Consider the following 24,347-nt stretch of genomic DNA (forward strand, 5'->3'; position numbering starts at 1 on the left):
AAACATACGGTCTTGAAAATACCCTCCTGTGTCATGGCCACACTGGATTTTCACATGTTGAAAGAGCACAGACTTCTAATACGGTGAAAGCAGGGTTCCAAAAAGTTTAACTTACCTATCTGAAAACGGATATCAGAAGAACAAAGTAAGAAAAAAATGCGACAATTCACAGATGCCCTGTGATTACGTGAGTTCTACCATTGGGGTCTCCTATACGTCCCCACCTGCCCTGCTTTCTAGGGACTGACAGAATGAAACAAAAAACGTGGTTACAACCAAAACAAAACAGCAACAAAGCTATATGTCCTAACTACCTTTAATATATTGCATGTTCAAACACCCCTGATTAAAGCCTCCCAATCGGCATCCCTGACAGAAGTGGCACACAACTAGCATCCCAGGGAGCATTGTGCTGTAGGGCATGCGACCCCCTACTATTATTAAACGCAGGCACAGGTAGAGCGCTCTGGCTTCTATCAAAGGGCACATCAAAGAGTGAATGTGTGTGCACTCACATGCTTAGAATTGCTATAAAGCCCCAAAATGAAAGATCAATGCGACCGTCTACAGGGACCCATAAAGTCCACAGGGAGGCGGGCGGGGCAGGGTCTCTACCTGGTTAAAGGGAATCTGAGAGGGGGCGGGCTCTGGCCATACAGCTGGACCCCATTAAGGCTCTCCAGCTGCTCACAAGATCACTCAGCAGCCTCAATGCCAAGGAGTCACCAGCCTGAGCTGCAAAGTCAGGACAATTTGCAAGCGGAGTTTCCAGACCTTGTCCCTCTCTTATTGTTCCCAGGGAAACATTTGGCAAGCATGTTCCTACAAAGTTCCACAAAACCAAGTCTAGACACCCTCCAAAGAGTCCAGCAGACTTTTTTTTTTTATTTTAAATTCTCATTAATAAGAGATAATAACCTCAATGAGGTAGAAGACATCTCTTTTCAGCCTTGGCCTTCCCTGTTCTCCTTCCAGGTCCCTCCACCTCCCAGCATCTCCTTTCATTTCTCTTCCCTTTGTTCTCTCCTTAGTGAGATATGTGTGGTGCACTTTCTCTGGACCACGATGTTGACGGCTAGACTTTGCTGGAACTGAACTGCTAAAGCGGACGAGAAAGCGGCACAGCCTCAGAGGAAATAGACGCAAAATGAGGTCAGGTAGACCTGGTGTGTCCTGAGAAGAACACAGCAGGCAAAGGCACCTCAGGTGCTTTGCTGGCAGTGGGGAATGGGAGGCAGCAAATAGTAGGAGGTGGTTCATCTCTGGGAGAGACGGCAGCACTGGACAAGGTGCTGGCTGTCCGTCTAGCACACTGCTCAGGCATCCCCGCCCCACCTTTCCACTCTAAGGAAAAGGCTTAGCTTTCTGAGTCCGGGAGGGTCCGCCAGATGTCCAGAAGGTCTGCAAGAGAAAGGACCCAGAGAAGGAAGGCCTGGAACCTAAGAGTTCTGCGCTGTGTACTTTGACTAAGCAGATCAGGGCTCTTGTGAAATAAAATTCGAATTTCCATTTTAAAAGTCTTTTTTCAAGATTGGGACATCTATCCTTTCTGTTACTTTTTACACATCACCATGTTATTTATATTCCACTTGGGTCCTATAAGCATGTAAACAAAATGATAACATTAGTAACTAAAGACAAGTAAAACTGAAGAAGTAAATCCTCTCCTGTGTGGCCGGTCACTGCCCAGGAAGAGTCCTTATCCCCACAACCCAGGTGAGAAAATTGAGCTCAGTCTCCACTCCTTGGTAAGAAACCCCTCTGAGGCTGCCAAGAGCAACCCATGAGGGACAATTACTTGGGGTCAGTGAAGAAAGATCTCTGAATTTCACGATTGTTCCCCTAAGTATTGTGTCTGCTGCCATCACCAAGGTGTGACTTAGTAAACCCCTCCAGGGCCATCAGCACCTAAAGTTACAAGGTCCTGCCCAAAATGGCCAAGGTAGGAAAATCATAGCAGCCTCCAATGAATTCAAATTCTACACCAATATGAAAAAATAATTAAAGACACCATTCTTACTTTAATTAGTCAAACTCACCAAAAGGAGGATGGAAATGTATAAACCTAGTTTTGTTTTCTTCCCAGAACTGGCATATCTGAAATCTATAGAGTAAATTTTTTTCTGATTATCATTTTTATAAAACAATACAACAGGGGCTGGAGAGTTCACTCGGTCAACGAAATGCTTGCAGTGTAAGCTGAACTTGAGCCCTGGAACCCACATAAGAAATGGTGGTAGCTGAGCTTGGAATCTTGGCACAAGGGAGGCTAGAATCCCGAGAGTTCTTACTTGGTAAACTTGTCTTAAACTACAAGGTGGCCCAATGTGATGGCACACACTTCTATTCCACCACTTAGGAGGTGGACACAGGTGGATCTCTGTAAATTCCAGAACAACCTGGTCTCCACTTAGAAAACCAATGACCAAATGTGGACAGCTCCTGGGGAATGCTGATCAAGGTGGAACTCTCCCAGAGGTGCCCGTGCAAACACTCACAAGCACACACCCACATGAGCAAACACACCCACCCACACACAGACACACACAACCCTATCAAGCCTTAAAGAGAAGAATTATTCTTTTCACTGTCTAAGAATCACACCAGATTATGTGAGAAAATGGGTGATAAAAAATATCACCCCCTCTTAAAAAAGAGTAAAATCATCTCCTTTGTTCTTTTTTGCCAAAGACACAGTAATTGAAGCAGAAATAAAATGCACAATAGAAGAGATAAAAAAAAACCCACAAAGTTATTGGTCCAATTAGTAGGTAGAGAGTCAGATCAATTATCAGTTCCAGGCATTCTTGGGGTTCCAACACTAACCATTAGAAGAGAAACGGCTATAACGTCGTGCCCACCTGGCCTGGGCAGCAGAGTCCTTGCAGTTTCAGGAAACTAATAGGTGACATCTGGAAGCAGTTCAGTGACAAATGAGAACGAACCAGCGAATCCATAAAAGGGCTTAGTAAAGCTTTTATTGTTAGAAAAGTTCTTCCACTTTCTCCAATCTCACATGTGTAACTGACGTGATACTGATCAAGCTGGCCACAATGTGATATTAAAGTCACCTCACTTCTCTCCGTGCAGACCTCAAACCGTCCCTGGACTTCACAGCAAGCAAACAGAATCACTATCCACAGTCAAAGTCTGGTGAACTTTTCATTCCTGATCTCACGGGGCCTCAGACAGCATCTAAACTATGTAACTCACTATGTTTCTGTGAAGCACAGGAGAGACGTTCCACGGTTTAAAGACTAGGAAGCACTAGTATCTAACATTCAAATATGTATTCACATTTAACGGGGGGAAGGGGGGAGAAACAGGACCTTGAGCTCTTAAATTTTGGCCCAGGGCTATTAAACCACAGCTCCATAGGAATAAACCTACAAAAGGCCAGAATTACAGTTAATATAATTACATAACCTAGTGTCTCCCTAAACACGTTAGGCTTTCAAAAGCCAATGACTCTGTAAGAGATGATTGCAATCAACACAAGCAATTATTCAGAAATAAGTATAAAAAATATCAAGTTTACAGTTATTGGGATGCTGCATCAGGCAATAAGGCATTATGACAATATTGTCCTGTTATCAGAACCAACCGAAGACAGATTTCCTAAGACTGAAGATTTACACAGTAAATGAATCAAATAAGTATGCTAATGCTGCTGGAAAGTCTGCACTGTGAGTTTTGTACTCCCCCAAAACCCCAAAACCTCTCTGTCTCCCATCACACCTTAAAACTACTTCCTATTTCCAACTGGAACCCTTCAAGAAAATGCAAGCCGCGATGGAACCGATTCTGCGAGAAAACAGTGCTCGTGTATTCCAGCAGTCTGGCCACACTAGCCTCCTGCCTCGACAGCTTCCTTTCCCCTTGGCTTAGCTTTCTGAATTATCTGCCTTCCAGGGAAGGTTCTCATTCCCATATGAAACACGTGTGGTCATAGCTGTGCTGAGGGCCTTGTACCTGTTTAATCCTCATAAAGAATTCTTTCAAAATCATGATTCTGAACCCGGGAGCAGACTCAGGCCTATTTTAGTACACCCAGGACAGGTGATGGAGATCTAGACCTGGTCCCCAAGTTACTTAATCACTGAGTGATCAATAGAGTCTTACTGGACAAGTACCCACTGGGTTCCACAGTACATGGTGAGCTGCCCAGGTAAGGAGGTTATCCTGGGAGCCGGCGTCATTTGCAAGTCTGGGATGGAGTGCAAACATGAATCTATAGTTCAAATCAGTAGAGGAAAGGTCAAAGGTGTCAGGAGTGATTTTGTTGCCAGGAGCACATTTGATTTGCATCACTGGTAAATGAGTAAGCTATCATTTGCCTCTTCTTTGCCTCACAGATGTCCACAATAAAAGCAATGTGAAATGCATACTTGAAGGTTTTTTCAGCCCTACGCACAGGAACCCTGAAGACAGCTCTCCAAGCATAATCTGCCAGTCCCCCTAACAGAAAGACGAAGTTAAGTAAATTTTGAGCGTGGTTCCTAGACTTTCTCAGGAGCTGGGAAGCCTTATATCCACTAGACATCCAAAGTCTTTCCTCAAGTAGACTGATATTTAGTATTTGTACGTATTTAAAACATTCTAACAAATCTGAATGTTTCGGCATAGCTGGGGCTTGGCAGCAAGCTGCAAGGCAGGACAGCTTTTGAAGACTTTGACCGTCTCTAGGAGGGAAACAAAGACTAGGATGGAAAAAGCATCCAGGTCCACCAGGGCTGAGAGTTTCTTAAGAATGTAGGCCGGAACCGGGCAGTGATGGCTCAGGCCTTTAATCCCAGCACTCAGGAGGCAGAGGCAGGTGGATCTCTGTGAGTAGGAAGCCAGCCTGGTCTACAGAGTGAATTCCAGCACAGGCAGGGCTGTTACCCAGAGAAACCCTATCTCGAAAAAAATAAAAATAAAATAAGATGAAGGGCATTTAGTTCTGGCAACCCTTCTGATACGCCAATGCCTGGCCCCAAACACCAAGCCAAAGGAGAAACGACAGAACGGCTGCAGTGATGTTAAACACATCATAGGCCTGCAAAAGATCCTTCAGCAAAAGCAGCTAAGAAGATGGGCCCCCATCTTTTTACAGTACTTGTCTGTATCTCTAAGAAGATCCTGATGGGAATTCGTAGATTGAAATGCAAGAACAGAGATTCAGTATTTCTGACACAAGCCCTTCGGGTTCTGAGCAGAAACCATAGAATGGAAACACTATCAGAGCTACAGAGTCCCAGAACAGTCTAGGCTAAGGGACAGGGACTAGCGCGTCAGTGTCCAAGGAGGGACAGGTACTAAGACTTCTACACTAAGTCAGAGATTTGGAAGGCTACTGACTTGAGTGTATGTCACCAACTCAGAGAAGGAGCCAAAAAACACGAGTTGGTAAAGGCTGGGGGGAGGGGAAAGCCAGGGGACTGGTAGTGACCAAATCTGACCAAATCTCTGAAGTCGCCCGTGTGCACTGGCCACAGTCAGCTTCATACTATCACATTGTTTGAGACCCCACACCTTAAACTTAATGTAGAAACTAATATCAGGCCCAAAACAACTCCCATGAAACTGAAAGAAACTAACAAAAAGCCAGTTTTTAAGAACAATTCCATAAACCACAGCCCTTGGCACTACAAAGACAAATGCCCCAGTTGACGATGAGCTCAAACTTCTAAATAAAAATAATAATAATTTTTAAAGCGTAATTTTTAAAAAAGAAAATAAATTCTCAAAAATCAAAAATTAGAAACACGTGGCAAAGAGACCAGTTGTGGCATCGTCAACAGAAACACAAAGGGGCCATAGCACCCAAAATCTTGATAGAATAAATGGAAGACTCAGAGGACAACTACGTTTTAAACGTTGGGAGACACAAAAGAAAAGACCATAAACCATAAGAAAAGATCAGCTCGAAAGGGAACCTCAATGAGCTGAAAATATTACCAATGAAATCAAAAGAAAGTTTGAGTTTAAAAAGAGATTCAACAAAATGAAAACCAATGAAAACTGAATCCCAAGGAATTATGGCGAAATACAGAAAAACAAATAATATCTCTTTAAGATCCCCACCACCGCTGATGTAACTGAGTGTGCACAAGGCTCTAAGAATTGTGCCGTGGTGGTTGGGTATGGTGGTGCCTGCCTCTAATCTCAACACTTGGAAGGATGAAGTAAGAGAATCAAAATCCAAGGGCAGCCTGAGCTACAGACAGACAACTCCAAAACAGTCTCGGCTAGATAGAAACCCTATTTCAAAAAGAAAAATAAATTTAAGTTTTTAAGAGGGGCTTGGGAGAGGGCTTAGCAGCTAAGAGCACTTTCTACTCTTCCAGAGGACTTGGGTTCAGATCCCACCACCCACACATGGTGGCTCGCAGCCATCTGTAGCTCCAGTCCTCGGGGATTCAATGCTCTGTTCTGACCTCCGAGTACACTGCACACATGTGATGTGTAAGGCGTACATGCAGGCAAGAAAAACGCATACACATAAAATAAAATTAAATTTCAAAAAGAAAGAGAAGGAAACATGCTCTTTCACACAGAGAATCCAGTGACACACTTTTATTTGAGGCGGCTGAACCTGATAACACCAAATAGTTTCTAATAGTATAAAAAACCCCTCCTTTCTTCCCAGAACCATAAAGAAACTCTGGTTAAACACTCTCTTCTCAATTTCGTTATGCACAGTGTTATCTTTAACCGCCTTTAACCTTTGTGCGGCAGGTCACACTGTACATTACATTTTTAACATAGTAACCACAACTTTAAAAGGATTCTTTTTTAAAACACGATTCACATTACCCTAGTTTCATTAATTTGATCAAAGTCACTATAAATTTGGAACCATGAAGATTTTCATGGGGCAGCCACAAGATATTTCACAACACAGACACTTGCAAAGACAGCTAATCACAACAGGAGTATCATACTCTGTACCTAGCCTGGAAATGAACCATCATACAATTTTTAAAGAAAAATTATTTTAATGGGAGCACATTAGGCTCAGACCCATTGTTTAATCTGTCCCTTAAGCTGCTGGCCACACATTTCTCAGACACAAACCAGTTCCACACTATCTTTTTTCCAGAGTAGGAAATCCTATGATCTGGACTAAAAATGTAGATATAAAAGATCCTTAAATACAGGCTTACTATTGGCACCTTTGCTATGAACTGTATTCTCATTTACACAGTAATACAACTGTAAAATCCATCTGCTGATTTGTTCAAGAGAGAACACGGCTAGGAAATATCACCCATCCCTCTGGTACTTGCTTGCATCTCCAGAAAACCCAGTAGGTCACAGAAGGGAGACCTGGACGTCAGCTGTCACAGTTCATTAAGAAAACCTGAGAGCAGGAGCTGGGCTCTAGCTCGCTGCGAAGGAGATGGCATCACAAGCAGGATGCCTCAACTCAGAACCTTAAAAAAAGAAGACACCGGGGTGCAGGTCTGTGACCTTAGACCTGCAGAGGTGATGACAGTAGGGCCCCTGGGGCTCTCAGGCCTGCCAGCCTCCAGGTCTCAGCGAACCCTGGGCCAATGCGAGACTTTGTCTCAGAAGAGCAGGGACATTCCTGAGGACACCTGACCCTGACACACACAAACAAATGCACACGCACCCACACCCCTCCACCCACACACGTAACTACACACACTCACACAGAAACTGAGATCACACTTAAGCTAGACTTTTGCTTATTAAGACAGCAGTATTTCAGAAAGAAAAAAAAGAACTTGGAATATAATTTTGTGAACCTGTTGACAGTTCACATGGGATTCTGTAGGACATAATATCTGAGAATGAGGATGGAGTGTTATACGAGTGCCTCTGTACATCTTTACACATGGGGGTGGGCAAATTAGGTTTAACGAGGCGGAAAAGGAATATGGGATTTTATAGTATTCCTTATTTTAAAAAAGACATGGGAAGAATATTAAAACAGAGAAGAGATTCTTAGTTTCTATAAGTTTTCATGAGTGACATTCCTATAAACACACCCTCAGCTGAATATACATGAATAGAGTCCTGATCCAAATGAAGTCTTGAAAGTTAGCTTATTTGACTCTTATTAAAAATACATTCAGCCAGGCAGTGGTGACGCATGACTTTAATCCCAGCACTTAGAGGCAGAGGCAGGTGGATTTCTGAGTTTGAGCAAGGCCAGCCTGATCTAGAGAATGTGTTCCAGGGCTACACAGAGAAACCCTGTCTGAAAGAAAAGAAAGAAAAAGAAAAGGAAAGGAAAGGAAAGGAAAAGAAAAATTCAATCACCAGCACCACACACACACACAACGAAAAATCTACAGAATAGGGCTGGGGAGATGCTCAGTGAGCACAGTGCTGGTTGTCCAAGCTAGAGGCCCCACATTCAGATCCCTAGCATCCAGGTAATGGCTGGCTGCAGCCACGCACAACTGTAACCCTAACCTAACCCTAACAGTGGGAGGGTGAGAATCTTGAGACAGGTAGATCGCAGGAGCTAATCTAGTTGAAACGGTGAAAAAATCCTGCCTCAAAATACAAGAAGGATGGGGGTGGGAGAAAATAAGGAATAGCTAAGACAGTGAGTGTTTGTCATGTACCTGTAAGGACCCTAATTCAAATCCCAGGCACCAACACAAAAAGTCACGCAGGCTTGTAATCCCAAGGACAGAGATTGGGGAGGGAGACAAAAGCACCAACTCCGGCTTCTGGCTGAGAGACACCATCTCAAAAGAGTAGAGGAGAGAGTAATAGATCAGCAGATTAAACCTTCTCTGGCCTCTGCATGTGTGAACACACAAACCAAGGGCAGGGTATATTTCACAAGTACACCAAACAAACACAAACAAAACAAAAGAAATGGAGAATAAAGGAAGATATTCAATGATGTCTGGCTACCACACTGGCAAGTGCACCCCTGTGAACACACACTCACATGCATACACACATACACACACATACACACACACATCTTCTCGTGGCAGGTGACGCTGTATCAGCACCTGTGTTTTATATTCCTTTAATTACTTTCTAGGTTTTGTTTGCCAGATTTAAAGAAAGGAATCTCCAAAGCAACTCCCAAACTCATGTGAGAGATGAATAGGAATATAGTGGTCAACCAAGAAAACATGTACTCACTACATGGGTTTAAAGTCAGTGACACATTAACCAGCGAGAATGTTTTTCAACAGGGCCAATGAAACCCAAAGCTGCAAGACTGGCCTCTGAGTTCAGTTTTTGCACTATCCCTTAGTTATAGCGCTATAACCCGCACACCTGTGCACAAACCCACACCAGCACACATGCTCACAACCATTGGGAATTTTTTCCTGTGAAAGCATGTCCAATAGAAAACTCACAAAACGTTTTGGAAACTCTAACCCTGCTAACGGAACTCACAACACTTTTGGTAGCCCTAACATTGTTTTTCTTCTAAGAGATTTAATTTTCATTTGGTGTGAGTGTGTCTGTGTGTTTGTGCACACACCTTAGTGGGTTTTGCATTACATCCATGGAATTGCCACTTCTGGCATGAGATCCCTGAGAGCCGTCAGATGTGGGGGTCCTCTGCCAGAGTGGTAAACAGTAGTGGGTAGATGTGGGGTCTCTGCTAACCACTGAGCCATCTTTCCAGCCCCTCGCTCAGCATTGTGATTTCTAAGGTAATTTAAAGAAACTTGGAAAACATGATTTGGGTATATAGGACCAGCTAAAAACTTTTTAGTTAAACATATAATTAAATCTAACCTAAAACTCTCAAGTTACCATCAGTGGGGAAGAATATCATTGAATTCTTTAATAGTAAACTATCCCAGCCACTCCCGCTATAGGCCAAACATGGAGCAAAGAGGTGGGTAGATCGCCTTCTCTTAAACGAACATGAAAAGAGAACCTTTTGTGCCCTGTTAAGAGGCAGCCTGGACTCTTCCCATTTAACAGAGGCTTAACCCATTTGACACACCCATTCTCAATTAGAGGTGACGCAACTGCCGTCTCTGCCTCGGAGACAAGAGCTATTGTGCAACAAGGAAAGCCGAGGGAGCAGCGCCACAGCTCAGGCTCCGGGGCTACACTCTGGGTTCTTCTCAGCCGCTCTACTCCTTGAAGCAAGCGATTTAAATTCCAGGCCTCATTTGTCTTAGATGTAAAATGGGGATAATGTTATCTAGAAGGCGGAGAAGGATTGAATGAGATTGAGATAACGTACCGCCTAGGCTAATGCTGGGACCTGGCAAATGTTCAACAGAGATAAGGTGTCCCCTTATCTCCCAACAAAAATTCCCTCTGACGGTGTACCCGGAAAGTAAACCGCACTTCTTCATCAAAAAGCAGCAGAAAGCAGCCTTCGTCTGCGTTCATCAAACTTGTCAAGCTGTTCAGCGTCCATTATTCTTTTTTATTATATTTAAGGCACTTAAAATAATCTCTTAGTGATTTATTCTCCTTTTAACTAGATGCAGTAATTAGAATATCTTTTATGATGCGGCAGAGTTTTCATTTCAGTCAAGGTGTGACTGTTTTAGAAAAAGCCACCGCTCATAGGAGATATTACAACCCAGAAACGGACTGCTTTTATTCTCAGCTTGAATAGAGGCACAAACACAGAATGAAGACGCTACACGGTGCATTTCTATAGCTGAAAGACGAAAACGCTCAGGCGAGCATGAGCCAATAATTCCCAAAATACCTTTCAGGAACTGAAAAGCAGATATGTATGTTGCCATGGCATTCGGCAAAATTAATACATTTGAAATTTGGATTATATATGGAAGGAATGTCTGGTAAGTTGTTGTTTGTTTTTTTTTTTTTTTCCCTTCCCATTATGCTGGCTTACAACCACTTTCTTCAAAATCACATAGCATATATTCCTTGCCCTGGGTCAGGGGATGAGGGAGATGAACGCAAAGGGCAAAAAAGTTCAGTCTGTATCTGAGCTCCCAAGTAAGCAGAGGCCATGCATGTATCTGTCAAGCAGGGGCTCGCTCTGTGCCGATTCTCAACAGGCTAAAAAGGCTGTCTGCAAGTGGGTCAGGACGCCACCTTGGGTAAGTCATTTCTCCTCTCGGATTCAGTTTCCTCAACGGCAAAATGACAGCTTCTGCGAGAATGTTTGTTCCATTCTTCCTGCCTATGAGAAGCCTTTGAAGAACACCAAGAAGCCTTACTGTCTAGATCCTCAGGATGTGCTAGGGAGCCAAGGATTGCTGCCATCAAACCATTCTTGAAGGAAGCCAAGAAAGACGGTCATAGAAAGGTGAAATAAGCCAGATCGGAGCCAGGCTCCCCAATCCTAAAGATGATGTTACCCAGCCTCTAACCCCCTTTTTTAATCTTAAATCAGAACATTTCTCATCTTCCTCAAAGGAGCACAAGGCCAAGATTCCATTAGAACCTTCCTTACTCTCTCCAAACTCATCTGATTATACCCTTGACCTAACTAAAGTTCTTAGGGCCTGAGATGAGTAATATGTATTTCTATGTATTCTAATGCAAACCAGGACAAAATTCTGTAAAAATAAAAGAAGCTAACTGGATAAACTGTAAGTAAGCTCCTCAGGGCAGTAGCTGAGTCCTTAGGGGACCAAAGCTAAGCACTTCTTGCCCTAGGGCTGGAATGCAATACTCTGGAGAAACCAGTACACCCACCCACCAGAGGTTGGAAAGACTGGCAAAAGCGAGGGGAAACTACCCAGATCTGCACACCCAGAGCTGAGACTAGGTCCTAGATAAGATCTGAAAGCAGGAATATCGCTAGGGAATTTCCCAGCACATTAAGTAAAAGACCACCTGTAGGTAATGCCTCTGGCCAGGCCAGGGACTACCAGGGAGTGTGTTTCTTCAGAGGGAGCACCGGGTTGTGACTGGAAGCAAGGGTTCTAGGACAAAACTGTACCCACGTGTTCAAACCCTGACTCAGTGAAACAGACGACCCAAGCCTCTGGAAGAGTGACTTGGCCCAAGGTGTGCCTCAGTTTCCTCACAGCAAGGCTACCATCTGTTTCCACCTCACACAGTCGTGAAGGTCAGGGCTTACTGTGAGGGAAGGACTGGGAACAGAACCTCGCACAGGGGTGCCACCTGTTGTGAACTATTCTAGTAATATGTGTGTGCACATGTATGTATAAAACTCCCCCCGTCTGATCTTATACACATTCTTGATCATTCATGGCAAAAGAGTTTCATATTCTAAAGAGCAAGTCCTGAGAAAAGGAACCCTTGCACTGAAATTCAGCAGAGTTGCCCCACTCTCTATTTTATTCAGTGACCCAAAGACATAATAAACAAATAACATCTCTATGCCAGGGACAAAATGCCAGGGAAAAGGACACAGGGAAGACTAAAGGAGACATGGCACCTCCATTCTGTCAGCACCTGCGCCATGGCACGCAAATAACTTTAAAGTAATTTACTTTAGATTATAAATATTATAAAATACTCTATTTTTTATCTTCTCACTGGATATTCTGTTTTGTGTTTAGCCTAAATAGTCTCATGTAGTGGTGCACCTGTTCACTACAGGTCTCTTTGTCCCGCTAGACCCAGAGTGACCTCTTCCACACAAAGACAATGGGCACTGGAGAATACAGACGGAGAGAGAAGGCCTACTATGAAAGTTCCTAGAAGTACAATCAGCAGGGGCAATGGACAATTATTATTCATCTTTACCCATGAAATTGTCAATAAATCAGTGCTTCCCCAAACATCTTCACTGTAAGCACTTCTAACAGTAAGCCATAAAAGTCTGAAAGGTTTTATTTGGGGGTTCCAGAACCCCAGCTCAACAGCAGCCAGGCGGGTACAGGCACCCTGATTTCTATCTCTTTTCCCATTACCGGTTGTGGGGGAGATGAGAAAAGGATGAAGTTTGACTTTTGAGAATCTACAAATAAGTATCCCCAAATTAGCCAGATGCACAGTATGTTCCTATGATCAAGTATCAGCAACCAAAAGTAGGTGAGAAAAATAATACATTCTCAGCTTTGAAGGCTGTAATAACATCCCCATTATAATTCGCCTGAATAGATCAACACCGGCTTTACATTAACAGCCTTCTTTTCAAAAATAGACCTAGCGCCGCCACAGCACTTCTTTCGTTTGGTGTTCGGGAAGATTGTCAGGGAAAGCTCCCCAGCACGTGTTTCCATCAATCAGAGCAAGTGAAGGGGGGGGTGGTGAGAAACAAGGGAAGACTGCAGACCCGCAAGGGGGGGGCAGTGAGGGGTCGAGGCCCAGCTCCTGAGGGGCCTTGGTACCCCATGCACCCCACTGGTTCCAGACAGACTCTGACAACTGCTGAGTCACGTGACTGTAGGCCCGGCAGGGCTTTGCTACAATCCCACTAGCGCAGGTTTTTAAATTCCAAACGCCAGATTTGTTGAAACAGTCTGGGTGTCTCCTCCCCTGGAAATCCGCGCTTCCGTGTGACAGCACTATCCCTACTCAGTGTCTCCACTGTGCCACTTAAAATAGGAAGGCATAAAATAGCGTTCTGTGACCGGTTCCGAAGAGACGGGGCCTGGCTAACACTAGATATCATAGCATAAATCATTCCATGAATATGGAATCTATCAAACAGGCACCCATGCTTATACTTGCAATAAAACATCCTAATGGGCGAGTCTGAGCCAGTCCCGTGCTTGAGAAAACTCACTCTAACTGACATCCTGTAGATGTTGGCCATCCACAGTGACCATGGGTTCCTGTTTCCTCACAAAGCAAAGAGCTGGGAGAACAAACAGATGCCAGCTTCCTCTACCCGCGAGTCTTCCTAAGGCATTTCATGTTTCCTAGGCCATCTTTTTGATGCCATGTTTCAAGGCGTGATGAGAAAACATGGCTCCACGGGAAGGCAGCAAAGCCCAAAGAGGCTGACAAACCACGCCATAAAATCCTTAGCTCTGCGAACTGCCACCCTGATCCTAGACCTAGGGCTTTAGAAAACAAATGGCCATTTGTGCGGTGACTCCATGCTCCATAAAAACAAAGGTGGGGACGTAAATAGGAACCTTGCGCTATCAGTGTAGAGCAGAATTGACACCCCCAACAAATGTCACAACACTCACATTCTTTGCCCTGTACCCAGGGAGCTGAAAGAGGTTTTGTGACCTCACCGCCTCCTCCCGGATTCAGCAAGCCACTGTGTGTTCTGGGGATACCCTACTCTGCTCCGTGATGCAAATGGAACAAGCCATGCTTGGAAATGTGAATATGTAAAATTTTGGTTAAGATCTGAATCCCAACGTCTTGAAATAGAAAATGTGCGAAGTGACCGACTGGGCAGATTGCACTTAGCTTACACTAATGATTAACATGTGGACTTACGGCTTTGTTTTGCTACAGTTCTGAAAGGGAATCCCAGGGAGGACGCCCACTCCATCTCAGTGGTAATCTTCATTTAGGGGGCAATCTCCTAGCTGTGGTCAGTAACTGGAATGATTTGCAAAATAATTAGATTCTGTAGCCACACAGAGCTTGCCAAGGATGGAGTCAGAATAATTTATCCTTTATGGTTCCTGGTGGCATACGACCATATGCTGAATAAATTTTGACCCCCCGAATGCCTACTCTGTCCTCTGATTGTGATTCCTTGCACTTGTCTTCTTGACTCAACCCCAAACTGGTAAGCCAGTTGTGAACCTGTCCCTGTAAGAGATTCTCAGCTTTGCCTCTGTCCACGCTACTCTTTTGGAAACCAAGAACTGTGATTAAATAATAACCGAGTCCAAGAGAGGATACGTATTTCCAGAATGGTAAATATAATAACTGTGGGTACATTTTCCCAGATGCTCTTGAGGGACTCCTCATGTCAGAACTTGGGGCTTGCTGTCCCTGTGAGGACCTATCAGCTCTTCAGGTTGGCCACCTAGAGTTTTCTAGAAATCATATTACAGCTTCTCATAGACACACACTAGGAAGGAGAAGCACTCTTTTCTAAGGTGAGTTTGTAAAATGGGACAGAATAAAGGACACTGAACGAATCGGTCCGAAGAGGAGCATGACTTCAACCACCATTTGAGAAACTCCCTTCTGCAAACCAAACTGGTTGTTCTCTTATCTAGAGTAAATATTTACACGTTCTTCTGAACCCCTCAAAGACACAGATATCACAGGGAGCCTTTGCCATCCCAGCCCTGTTTCCCAGTTCTTGACCCCGCAGTTTGCACCCGGCAATGTTATCCTCTGTTTGATCCCTGCTGATTAGGCTCGTGAGACCTAACGTGGAGGGCTACCAGTTTCAGTCTGTTCAGGAGGGAAGAGTAGTTCAGCTACAGCCTGCTCTGCGGTAAAATAACCCAGGCCAGAAATTTGGTCCTGTGTGTGTGTGGTAAAGCACCACATATACTGACTGTGTTACATAAATAATGAAAATTAAATTACAGGATTTTAGGAACACATTCCAAACAATCCATTCTACTGCCAACTACACTGGGCGCATGACCAGCTGTGGAGAGAAGAATGTCCCCCTTCTCTTAAATCTTTATGTTTCTCTTTTCATTGATTCAGATAAAAGTAAATCGTATCGGGTATCTGTTATACTGGTCTGCTAAAATGTCTGCTTTGAGTAATTATGCATATTCCCCAAAACCTGCTAGACGGTTGGTGCTGCTGGCTCTCAAAGAAATATCCATTCTCTTCAATGTGACCAAAGGCCAATGCCAAGAACACCTTATCTGTGTGATGTATCCTTTACATATCTTGAAGAGCGGGCCTACCCTGTGATGTGCCTTACTCAAACGGAGCTATTATTTTTAGCATTTTCAACACGGGACTTCCAGCGAGTACTTTATACTGCCCCCGCTTGTTTACTCCTTGCCAACTCCATAAGTAAATACCATTGCATTTTCCAGCTTACAAACCAATAAACAGACTCAGAGAGACAGCTTCGCTTTCCTGAGGTCACATGCCTGCAGCTCCACTGTGACGTCAGCTTCTAGTCCCCACCCACCCAGCACAGTCAGTTCTCTGAACCATCTAGTGTTCCTTCTGTCTCTCCTTGGCTCCACCTGAGCTATACATTAGCTATACATTTACGGTGTCTTTCACTAACTCGCCAGCACATGGATTAACCCCACACCTCACACTTGTCCACTTAATTTCTTCCAACTAGACTTCCGGGCTTGCAGGTGGTATTCCTGTGACTGTTCAGTCTACGGTCTCTGGCAGTATACTCAATAAATGTATTTCCTACCTAAATCAATAAAATGTGCTTTTGAATTACAACATCCTCAAAGAAACTAAGCAAAACCAACATGGGAGAAACTGTATAATTAGATATAAGAAGAAAGAAGCAATGGGGGGGCAGATATCCCAGCTTTGGTAGAAGAAGAGACAACCGAATCCTAGGAGTGGGGAAGAAGAAGCTGGCAGATCCCAGGGCTCCCAGACCAAGGATGACCATCAAGTGACAAACACCATTTTTAGTCGGCTCCTAGGAAGTCACAGATAATGACTTTTATCCTGACAGTCATTTAACGTTCTCCATGTCTCGGAAACCAAGCGTCTGAGGGATGATAACTCGAGGCTGTCCTGTCCCCAGCACGCACGCACATACGTGCAATGTACCCATCCACACACGTGACTTACACACATATAAACACAACTACACACAAAGACAAGAAGCACGGCATCGGAAGCATTTTCATCCCCACGAAGCAATGCCTCCACGAAGCACTGAGGGTGCGGGAGAGGATGTTTGTTGATTTTCCAATCTCTAAGAGGGGAAAAGGCCAGGCCGCAAACTGCCCAAGCTCATGCCAAGCGGAACACCATGCCGAAACGAAACATTCTGCGGCAGCAATCGCTTTTCTACATCACGTCATGCGCAATGCCACCGGGTGGATGGCTGCAGTTCAACTGACGTGTTCTACCACTGCTCCACACAGCTGCAGAACCCAGGGACTGAACTGCAACCCCCCCATTCAAGCTCGTTTCTCCCATTGTTGCTCATAATGGGATCTAAGGGATCATTTGCAGGATCGCATAGAAAGTTGAAATGTTGTTTGATGAGAATCATTAGATATTTAAATCAGAAATGAGTGCCTAGCAAGAGACGCAATCACTGTACACCTACAGCGGAGCTCAGAACTTCCAGGGCAGTCTCCACCTCTGTGCGCTGGCTGCTGGATTCGTGCTTACATGGGTCTATTAACAAAATCATAGAAGGAGGGGAAAAAAAATCATAGGTGTCAAATCTCGCTTCCGGTATCTTTCCATCATTTAGCAGCTCAAAGGAGGCTTTTCGGAGAGAAGGCATGGTTTGTTTTTGCATCAGTGACTCACACACAACAGCAAAATGATAGCCCATCAACCACAGCATTTAAGTACTGAGAAGAAGGCATCACATGTGACTGTCACCTATCACCCCGAAGCCTTGTTTGCTGAACTTCATTCATTTAGGCAACAGTGTTTGTTCCCAATAAACCCTTAAGGTCGAGACTCTCAGGGCACTTAAACAAAGCAGGGCACCAAAGCACCATTGAGTGAATGATGGCTGCACCTTCTGCAGACAGACCTGCGACACCCTGCTGGCCCTCTAAGTACATGGGAGAGGCCTGAAATGCAGAGTGACACAGGACACAACGATATTGTGTCATCCTGAGCTTCAACTTCATAGGTACTCCCTGCAGCAGCAGGTAAATATATTTTAGGCTTTGGGTGGCAGTGTTTAGGTGAGTCCTCAAGCCCCCATGGTTATGGACATTATCTGCAGTCTGTGTGGAAGTGTTTAAGTTCCTTGGTACTCTACTGTGTACACTGTGGACCAGTAAGTATCATGGACAAGAAAGATGATATCCCAACATTCAAGGTGTGGTAAACCCAGCAGGTGCTCTGCACATATTCGGGCTACCAATGAATTAATTGTATTGAATATGCAACTCTTAAAGCAAACTTCATAGTGTCCTATGATGTTCAGCTCTAGGGCAGACCATTTTATTCTCCATGTGAAGGAAGGTGAAAGGGATGGCAGGCCAAAGCAGAAGAAATAAGCATTGATTCTGAATCAACGAAAAGAGAACCACAGTCTCTGTTAAACAAGCTTTGAAGTCAGATAAATAAAAATTATAACTATACAAGGAGTATAAAATTACATGACTACAAAAGAAATACGTAAAGTGGCTTAAGTATTTTTAAATATGATTTTTTTTATATATGGCAATATACGTGCCTGAGTGTAAGTACATGCACAACGTGTGTGCACAGGAGCCCACAAAGGTCAGAAGAATAACCAGGTCCTCTGGAACTGGGGTTATGGGAGGTTGTCAGCCGCCCTGTGGGTGCTTGGATTGAACCTGGGTCCTCTGCGAGAGCAGTAAGCACTCTTTACTGATGGGGGAGAATTATCTGTATTCTGTCAATCATGTATTTTAATAAAACGCTGATTGGCCAGGCAGGAAGTATAGGTGGGTCAACCAGACAGGAAGTAGAGGCGGAGTAATGAGAATAGGAGAAGGCTAGGGAGGAGAAAGCTTCCTCAGCCACTCCTGCGCAGACCACCGAAGAGGCAACATGTAAGCTGTCACACTGAGAAAGGTACTGAGCCCATGTGGCTAACATAGATAAGGATAATGGGGTAATATATGTTATAAGAGTTAACAAGAAGCCTGACCTAATGGGCCAATCAGTTTATAACTTTATGGAGTCCTGTGTGTGATTTTTCCTTGGGACTTGCCAGCTGTGGGGTACCGGGCAGGAATAGATACCCCAACAAGCCGGCCCCTCATGTTACACTTTACCTCTGACTTTCTAGACTGCTTTAATGAGTAAAAGAAAACCGAAAGACATAAAGTCTGCTGAAAAGATGGAAGCCAAACTCCTCTTTGGAAATGAAATCAACCTCAATGCAGTCTACACTTGGTAGTCTCGGAGATATCTAGAAATATAGTTTCTCAGTTTAGTAGGGCGTGAGAGTAAGCCTCCATTTGGGAAAGCAGGAAGAGTTTCAGGGGTACAGCAACACTTTCATAGTGGAGTGGACACAGAGTCTGTCTCCTATACAACCCCATTCATAGCTAATCTAGGTGGCAGTTCCCTTCCCTGTAACAGTACAGCAGGGAGATTCTAAGTATATCTGTGTCATTATGCTACATGTCTCTGCGTATGTACAGTCCTGCAGTCAGAAGACCTTTGTGAACATGATTCCACACATGTAAGATTCAAATCATCAAACTGCTTTTCAGGGTTCAAAAGAATTACACTCATGAAAAGCCTGCAGTTCCACAGAAAGCATGGATGTTCTCACATCCCTCTAAGGAGGACCTGCGCAAGTTATGCTTGTCCAGTGCACACACACAACCCAGGGAGTGGGGGACATGGCCTGACCTACAATTTCAACACTTCCTAGATGCAAGAGAAACCTCACATACACCTAGGTCTCCATGGGCTGAGCAACCAAACTGAAAGCTGTATTTTCACAGAAAAATTAAAAAGAAAAGACATTAAACCCAAAGGTTAATACAAAAGAGTTTATCCAGTAAGGAGCAGAGGCTGCCCATTAATTAATGCAAGCGTCCGGTGAGTGGCAGGGATCAATGCAGGGTTTCCTTCAATGCCTGCAGGTTTTTGCATTCTCCAATGTATGTTCATCGTTCATATGCTTAAATAATTTGCAGGGCAAATATGATCTCCAGAGCTTAGCTCTCCTCTATAGGCCCTTCCCACATACTTCTGCCATAGATGACTGACAAAAATCAGTCACCTGAAGTTCTTAAGGTAACGGTGAGTCGAGAAATCTAGAAAACTCAACGTTCACAGCACAGCCTGTAAAAACACGAAAATCCCATCTACAAATTCAAACAAGATGAATACAGGAAAGAAACCTGCCTAGTCAGCCACCAAAAGCCATCCGTTCGCCTGAGCTACATAAGACTCTCCAACAGATTGAGAAGTTTCCAAATTAATTCTGTAACTACTGCACACATACACACACACGCACACACACACACACGCACACACACATATACACAAACATGCATACACACACGCATACATCAAACCACACACACATACACACACAAGCACACAAACACACACATGCACACACACACACATACGTGCACAGACACCACACACACACATACACACACACAGTAATTGAGCATACAGATCATCAGTTGATAACATTTTCTGACATTTGATTTTCATCTGGTAGAAAAATATTCAGGGTGAAGAACTGATCTTAAATTAGTTCCAGTATTACCAATTTGTAAAATCTATGGCCAGAAAAAAACAAACAAACAAAAAACCAGGCTTTACACCGCACTCTCAATAACCTACTGCTGAATGTTTTACATATTGTACACTTTCTTGTACAAATTGTGCTTATCCAATACCTACAACTGCCAGAATTAAAGCTATAAAACTCAGTTAAAGCCGGGGTAGAGGATAGTCCCTAATCCTCCATTCTCAATATGTTATATCAAATGTCTTTTAGTAACTGCATTAGAAAGCAATTACAGCTTAATAGCTGTCTAAATCCATTATCAGTGTACATTTAACCTTTCAATATTTAAAGATAATATTTAATTTGAGCAAATTAATGGACTGCCTGTGAGACCAAATACATCTATTTAGTCTTTCTGGTTTTCCGTCACTGATATTTCTCTTTAGAGACTGGGTCTCGTGACAAGAAGTCTGGTAAAAATGGAGTTCTTTCTGTTTGTAGTTTAAACAGACATTAATAAATGAGAGGCCAATCTAACCCCAAATGAGAAGTAATGTCCTTATTAACTGCAAGTGTCTCTTGCCATTAACAAAGCAGCTTTTAATTCTTTGTAGATTAATCTCTATCATTAATAGTTAAATGAGTTTATATACCTTTATCTTTCAAAGTGATTTTTTTCAAGTTCAAACTTGTCTAATCTCTTTGACTTAAAAAGGATTGACTGGTTTTTTTTACAGAAAAACAACCCCTTGCCGTAATTTTTTTACACCCTCTGTTCAAGTGTAATGACCTTTAAGAACCCTGACGATGATTTTAACCCTACATTTACATTGAAAAGACCAGATCAATATGAAAACTAACCCACTGTCATAAAAAAAATACTGTAACATTATATTAATGGATGAAAACAGGTAAAATATCAATGAACAACAACCCAGGCAAACCAGCACCGCGCAGGCCCCAACTGAACAGGTTCATGACTGAAGGCCACTGCACTAAGAATCTCACAGGGAGTCTCCTGCCACAGTATGATGAATATGGTTGTCTCCTACTTTTCTTAAAGTGGTTCAATCATCGTATTTGCTTACTGCCAACTCAGTCGGAATGCATCAGCAGTTATGAGTTGGGGAAACCAGAGAACTCAGTTGGCTCTTAGATCACATCAACAGACGAACATGACTGAAGTGGGTGGAGCCTAAACTAAAACTCCGCTTGTCCCAGTCACTTACTTCTGCTCAGGCTAAGCAGGACTCTAGGGCCCAGATGCTAGGAACGTCTTGTTTATCACCCAAAAATGTGTCTCCCTTCGCCATATCCAACACATTCCCTCCATCCCAAAGGGCTATGAAGAACTCCCATCTCATAATTTTCTTCCCTCGTCTTTATCATCTGTCTGATTTTTCATATCACACCCTTATCCAAACTTATGTTGAAAGATGTGTGCTTTTCTTGTCCTCAAATCAATGTTCCTAAGAGAAATTCAATGAGCACTGTACCCATAATTGGACTTACATACTTTTTATCTTCCATGTTTAAAATTCTGAATCTATCACTTTACAATACATTAAAAATATTTGTAACAGACACCTCATTTTTTGTTTCATTGTTAAAAAAATCTGTATGGTTCAAGAATTAAATACTATGAAAATGTATGCATTCAGGTCTCCTCCTCCTCCGGTAATCTTTGCACCTTCCACACCCCTTCACTGAAGTTCACTTTCGTTCTCTTATCAATGTGCAAAATGCAGATACAACAAAAATAGTGTTTATATCTCCGTCCTTTTATATAAAAGAATAATTTTCAGCCTAAGACACCCAGCCTGAATCATTACTTAATGTATGATAATTAAATATAGATGTGAGCGCAGCCATTTCCAGGAGCTGGTAGGAACTTGTCCCTCCAACAGGACCACACATTCCCTGTCAGCAACAGTTTGAAATCACTGCCTATCTTTCCCAGAATGAACAGGGATGAAACCCAATGAATTCAGCAAAAACTCAGACAGTAAAGTAAGAAGCCCAAAGCAGAATACTACAGCTTCATCTCATTTGAATCTTTTTTAAATTTTATATGCGATTATGAAACTGAAATCCATCATGGAAATTAAAAGAATTCCCTAATAGTATCTACATATAATCAACAAATCAATCCAGAAATATTTGTTTTTTAAATAATTGAGTTTTCCCTCAAAGAGAAAATAATTCTACAGCAATATATCCTGGGGTTCAAAAATGATAAATTCAAGCTTGAAGGATCTCTTTTTTTTCCTAATAATGTATTTAAGTCAACTAAAGAAAAATAACTGACTAAAGGCTAGATCCTGCCCGCTATTGTCAGTGTTTGTCTAGAGTGTCCATAGACATTTGACATGACATGAGCTACTTATTTAGGTCATCAGTAAGTGGTGTAGCAAAGCTTTAGTCTCATTAGCCAAGAAAACTGACTTGGATAAAGTCTAGTAATTGAACTGGAGGAAAAAAAAACATAAAGAAGAGGTATAATTTTTTAAAGAAAGATGGAGTGACAAAATCATTGAAAAGAAATTTCTGAATGAAACGTGCATACATTGTATCTGTTCCTGAATGAGACATGCATGCATTGTATCTATTTCTTCACTTTAAAAATTAGCAAGTTCAAAGCAAACACTAGCACATGTCAAACACCAGGCATTCAACACAAGACTGTCAACATCAAAGCAAAATTGAATGAGTTCTCCAAAGCAGAAGAAAAAGAGTAATTATTAGTTAGACTTCCGCCTGTGGCCATCAGAAATGTTACCTTAATTTGGCCTTAATAACCTATAATCACTTTTAGTATATGGGTCTAAAACTGCCATTATTCAGCTTGATCTATGGATATAATGGGGCAGAACAGAACTGTGGGTATCATTAGAATAAGTTCCTGCAAAAGAGGGATATGCAGTACATTGCTAATATGTAAATGACTAAATAACTTAATTAGGGGAAATGAAGAGCACTTAGAAACACAGTTACTTAAACTGAATCATGACAGTGTTGTGTGCACGAATATATTCTTTTAAAAATGTTTATTAACTAAACAGGAGAGAAGAAACACAAAGGAGGGCCTTTGTTCATAGTGGCTAACATAGACTGATGGATATAAGCAGATAAAACACAACTGATCTTTTTATCGTTGTTAAGAACATCAAAATGATCATAAATATATTTTTGTAAAAGATTATTTTATTAGAAATTAAAAGTAATGATGACCTAATACCTCCCTCTGGCCGCCACAGTTTCCTCCTTGATATGTTACCATTATGCTTACAATTAAATAATTTGTGGTTGGGAGGCAAACAGAGAGAGACTAAGAGCTCCATAAATCTCATAAGTTACAATCACACTAAAGGATTGTTTTTCAAAAATAAGAAAAAAATGCAAAAGAATATTATTTTTTTAAGTCTTGAGCTTTGGCATTCCATATATGTAAATAAACATGGCTTTCAATAAGACAGAAGCACCTTTCTTGAACAGACCAGGAATATCATGGACATTGACAGTCATCCAAAAAAGATGCTCCCTGAAGCAAGATAAACCAGCAGACAGGCACCGCAGGGGAAAGAGCGCGAAGTGCGCATGTGGGGCCTCAGTGCAAAGCACAGCTGCTGGGTCTAATTTTAGGCCAACTGGCCTTGTCGCTGTCTCTTAACAAGGAAAATTTCCCTGCTGAATATTAGAAGCTGTTAAAAAGGAAAAAAAGAACATAATAATATTCATTAGTTAACTTTATCTACATCATTGCCATTTTATATTTAAAATATATATACAAGTGTGTGTGTGTGATGTAAGCCGAGAGGAGAGCTCATCCAAAGCTGGGGAGGGTACCTTAGTTAAGGAAGCTTGAATCCGAACAAATGACTCAAGACCTTTATGCATCAAAGAGCACAGGTGCTCACTTGTCTAATAATGAAATCGGAGTGTTTGTGAGCATTTCATAGAAAACAGTGAATTTTTGGCAATTCTGATGACAGTTTTAACTTTTGCTACATACTGGGCTTTTTAGCACACTAGACACAGAGTTCAATGCCACAGTCCAATGCTAGGGAGTTGGGTGGACACATGATGTGTGAGTGTACATATGTGGCCAGACATGTGCCGTGCAAGGCACACGACTACTGAACCAAAAGAAGACATCGTGTGGCCTGCTTTCTGCTCTCTCTACCCAATTCTCCTGAGGCAAGTT

At 42.7% G+C, this 24,347-nt stretch overlaps 1 protein-coding gene across 6 annotated transcripts in view; it reads right to left on the reverse strand.

Annotated features, from left to right (window-relative positions):
• The window catches only part of Tcf4 (transcription factor 4), a 343,415-nt gene that overhangs the window by 288,838 nt on the left and 30,230 nt on the right, over positions 1-24,347 (reverse strand). The gene's annotated exons all lie outside the window — the stretch shown is intronic.

Source organism: Myodes glareolus, chromosome 13 (assembly GCF_982192425.1).
Source record: "Myodes glareolus chromosome 13, mMyoGla1.1, whole genome shotgun sequence".
NCBI classification, from domain to species: Eukaryota; Metazoa; Chordata; class Mammalia; order Rodentia; family Cricetidae; genus Myodes; species Myodes glareolus.